This window comes from Protopterus annectens, chromosome 14.part0, assembly GCF_019279795.1.
Source record: "Protopterus annectens isolate FY-2018-M chromosome 14.part0, PAN1.0, whole genome shotgun sequence".
In the NCBI taxonomy this organism is placed as follows: domain Eukaryota; kingdom Metazoa; phylum Chordata; order Ceratodontiformes; family Protopteridae; genus Protopterus; species Protopterus annectens.
This window is the reverse complement of record NC_056748.1, coordinates 802,010,538-802,015,829: the sequence shown is the minus strand read 5'-3', so window position 1 is coordinate 802,015,829 and position 5,292 is coordinate 802,010,538.

Here is a 5,292-nt window from a genome sequence, read left to right as displayed (position 1 = left end):
CCGCATCACAGCTTCTGTTATCATACAAGTACACAAGCATTTCTGATATGGCATACTGCTTCCTTTCTGTACAGGACCTCTAAGATACCCTTTTCAGAACTTCTCAATAAAACAGTTTTGTCAACAGTACATCATAGGGATGCACTCAGCTGTGCATTCAACCTCCTCTGAAAATCATGTTATTGTGTTACATCCTGATATAGTAGCTGTATATCACTTGGTCTATACTAAACCATAATGCACTAGGCCTGACTTTCCATGCTGTTGATTCACCCAGTAGTTTGACTTGTTGTAGTTCCAGATGCTCATACATCTCTGAAAATGTTTTGCCCCTGTACCCTTCCTCTGACTAATATATACAGCTGTGCCTTGTGTCTGAGAGAGGGTCAGTTGTATATACAGCTGTGCCTTGCCTGTGACAGAAGGTCAGCTGTTCACCCTTCCTAGTTTATCTTCAGTCTCTTTGATATCATTTATTTTATTAGCTGTATAAGAATACATTTTTCTTCATGCTACACATTTCTGAGATGAGAGTCACTTATATAAAAGAAACCTATCAAGGCAGTCTGCAAACAACTGTACATATGTCTTTTTTCCATAGCTCGTTTTCCCTATGATCCAACCCACTGATTCCTATTTAGCATAAAGCCACTCCCACCTGAAGTATTCTATCAACTCAGCCATGTAAGAATCATCTGGCTTATTCTTTGATGGTAAGGAAAAAGTGAGTGTTGAAACTGTGCTGGTTCAGATGCATCCATGTTGATTCATTCATCTTTCACAACACACAGGATAAGAAGACAGCCCACGTAGATTACAGAGATACTGCAGTGATGTTGATTTTAGAATTTCCAGTTCAGGTGCAATACATTCTGGTGGTGGTACACTTGTCATGTGAGTTAGCAGGCCTGCTTTGAAATGTTAGACAGCATCAAAGCAGAACAGGTGACATTAAGCCACCTCACAAGGCTGATTTGGGGTTGCTTTGTATAATCCTAATGATGATCAATAAAGAATGCCATGATAATGCCTAACTAAAAAGGACTACACCAAATTCTATGAAATTAATTTTATTTTTATTTGAAAGTTCTTAAGTGTTTAAGCAAAGTGAATTGTATTTTTCATTCAAAGTCTCCAACTTCACAGCACACCAAATAACTATGTTAATACATCAGTAAACTAAAAATATTAATGTTTACAGTTTTCTATTGTCTTTTACCCTTAGTCAAAGTAAGGGATTTTTAGAAAATGTGGCATGAATTCATGTCCATTTTCAACTTTCAAAACACACTGATGAAGCTGCTAGAGGCAGTAACCTTGGGTAACTAAGTTACATACTTTGCATCAGAATGCCAGATCTGTTTGTTGGTATACAGTATCTAAGTGAATATGGGGTCCTTCTCAGTAGCACTTGGTCTTCCTTCCATTATCTTTAATTTCATAGTTATGTTTTGTTTCCTACAAAAATAGGCACATGTTTCTGGGGTCATACCTCACTTTGTGCTTAAATATTTAATTTGCTGAAATTGCCTATTTATATAACATTTGCAGTTATTGTTTCAATATAAAGCAAATGCAGCCTTAAAATAACTCATATATATGGTCATGTCATTAACAAGGAAATTTCCTCTACCAGTGCTGACGAAAACATCAGTGACATAAAACAGATTAATTTGAATACTCCTAGACTAATCAAGCAGAAAGGAAAGTTAAGGCTGAGAATAAAAAAATGCCCTAGCATGCCCCAAGCATGAATATATTTATAAAGTAAACATGTTTTTTCTCTACTACTGATAATAATAACTGTCTAAGCCCCATCTCCTTTAGCAAAGACATCCGTATGTTATTTTAAGTAACTCCATCAATAATGTAATACATTTTATGCAGAACTTCTTATAAAAGCCGCACAGTAATGTATGTCAGCAATGAACTATTTGCTTACCTCCACACCATTGTTTCATAAATATACTTGACCTTAATTGATTGTTTATTAATTATTACTTCCATCAGTTAATTCTGTACTGTCACAACACTTTCATCTTTTGAAAGGGTAACGTGATATATAAAAATGAAAGAGCAAGAGGTATGAGTGAAGATGTACAGGAAAAAAAAAAGATAAATCTCTCTCTCTCTCTGGCATCCCAGAATACCATCCCTTCATCTGTTTCCATCAGGAGCCTTCTTCATGGCTGCGATAGTGTAACAGGCCTGAAGTGGTGAGTTGTTGCTCAGTTGTGTTGAGAATACTGGTGGAGTAACATTCACCTTGTACAAGTCAATTATACCAGGATGAGTAATTACAAACTAACTAAAACCAAAATCCCAACTGCTGAGTAATAGGGCAGAGTAAAACAAAATCAGGAAACAAAGCAAAGGAAACTCTAGGCTGCCACAGCGTCCGAGCAACTAACTTTAATAAAAAACTGGTAAGTGCTTTCACAGTATATAATACTGCTTCATCAGACCATAGTAAAAGTAACAGAGCAGAAGACCCCCACCCCCACCCCCCTTTACACCCTTCTTCTCCTCCTGGTCTTATGCCTTCAAAACTAAACAGGGATAGTGGAGGGTGTTAAAAATCACCAGATTCCTTTAATAATAGAATGAATGGTAAATAAGCACATAACATTTTTTGCTAACCCAACATACTAGCCAAGCATGTACATGGTTTGGAAGCCTTGTGTAACTTTCAGGTATGTAAATCACACAGCAAAAAAAAAAATCTCCCATTAGAAATAAGTATCACTGATGTCTCACTCCCTACCACTGTCATCATGTTATGCATGGTTAGTATATTGCAAACATCTACTAACATGACAGATTAATTCTGGAGGAAGTGCAGTATGCTTACTACTTTATGGTCACAGCAGGTAGTGGCCTTAAGGCTAGACAAAGTGTGCCAAAAACTAATTATAAATGTTAAGTAACTTAAAAATATCAGCACCGAAAGTTGATCTTAATGGAGACACAACTATTAGTAGAAAATGATCATAATTATAACAAAGCTTTAAAGAAGGAAATATTGACAGACAGTTATCAATACTTCTGTTTCAACCACTATGAAACCGTAATAACACACACGTCATTCTTCATGATGCCCATGTTAAAGCATTCTGCCCCCATCGAACTTCCTCAAGAACTAAAAATTAAATATATCAGAAATGTAACGTGTGGGAAAACATTGTAAGAATGTACAGTTATCACAGAAAAAAACTGTGGATGGTCACACTTGCTGTAGTTTCTTAAAAATTTCTGACTAGTGCTTAAAATGGTAAACAGCTATGAAAAGATATGATAATTTTAGTTCCTTGCTATTTCCTGAGTTCATGCATTAGCAAACTGCAATTTATTCTTACATCAGTCACAATATGCATAGGGTATGCAGTGAATGGAGATGTATAGTTGCTCCATTTTGGTAAATTTATTGATTGATTGATTGATTGATTTACATTTGATTATCGGGAAAGTCTGACTGGGTAGAAGCCCATTTTCAGCAGAGGCCAGGGGAGAAAACCTCCAAATTACTACAAAACATTTTAAGAATAATTATTTTACAATCTTCAAAAATAAAACAAAAATATTTGTAGTTTAAAATAGTATAACAAATTAGACATATTATAAAAACATTGGTTAAAAATCAATACAAGTTATATAATAATTCAATATTTATGGAATTTTAGAGAGTTTGTAGAGAAATTAAAGATAGGTTCGTCTAATACAAACAGTAACTGTAATTTGAAGTGAGGGAAAACAAGCTTATGGTATATACAGAGAAAAAGTCAGGGAAGAGAATTTGATAGAAGTAAGGAAATAAGTGAAGAAGGCAGAGTAAGAAGGTATAAGGAATGAGCCAGGTCCCTGTTTCCAGGGAAACCTACAGAGATGGATTCCACATTGTAGATTTAATAGCTCTACAGACTGTAAGGTAGAGTAACTCAGAAAAAAATGTGCCACAAAGATGCATATGAGCTAATCAGATTCTAGACATCCATGATCAGTACAGACCAAAGCTGAGCTACAAACAGAACTGGATAACAGCAGTGTAAGATAAGCCAAAAAATCCAGACACACATGGTACAAACATGCAGTTACAAAGATAAAGAGTGACATGGACTGGGACATATAACACATGTTCTTGTATAAAACGACAAATATCATAAACAGTCCACAAACCGGCAAGCAATAATCACACTTTAAATATAAGTAAAGTGACACTTCGAATATAAAAAAAAAGTTATTTTATTACAAATAGGTAAGCACTTTCATGTAGAGCTTCATCAGACCATTAACACAAAAGTGGTCATAAGTTCATTTAAATATAACCCACTACCCAATCAGATGCAACTAATTAACACATACCTATCATTTTAAAGGGGTTGAACCTCTGATATGCTCTGGGCAATGAAACAAACAAAAAATTAAATACATACAAATAGAACCATGTTCATTATAAACATATTAATATATATATATATATATATATATATATATATATATATATATATATATATATATATAAAACTAAATAATCATCTTAGTGAACAGCTCTATCTATATAACACAAATATAAAAAACAAATATAAAAAGCTCTTACAATATAAAGATTCATTAGACATGCATATATAAATAAAGTATCTGCTTATTCATAAACATCTAAAAACTAATACATGTCCCTATAGCAGCCTATGCCTAATCTATATAAAAAACTGTATTATATAAAAAGTCTATACAAATAAATAGATTACAACTTTCCTTCTCTTACCAAAAATAGGTAGAGATATATCTTAAAAGGACTAATAATTATTACTAAACTTATAATTTAACATTGACAATTGCATATATGAATTTCCAAAGAATGCTGCAAGCGCAAATCACATAAATATATACATAAAAAACATTTAAAAAATACCACATTGCAGATGCAAAGCTCAAAAAAATGAATGAACACTCTTACATACCAGCATTACTCAAATACATCATGTAGGTAAGATATTAATACTGAACATTACTTCACTTTAAGCCTCCTAGATTTCAGGGTAGGTTTAATCAAGGCCCTTTCATAAAAGCCTTTCCCTTTATTGGCTCACAGTCTTAATATCCATTTAACTTCCCTACTTTCTGCCAAGTTCCTTATATCTCCTTCATGCACTGTGGATATAATCTTATCAATTACCATAAACCTAAATACATGATCTTCTCCGAGTATCATGACGTGTTTCGCTAAAGCATTATTCATAGACTTAATCCTAATATTATAAATATGTTCTCTTATTCTATCCTTAAAGATATGGT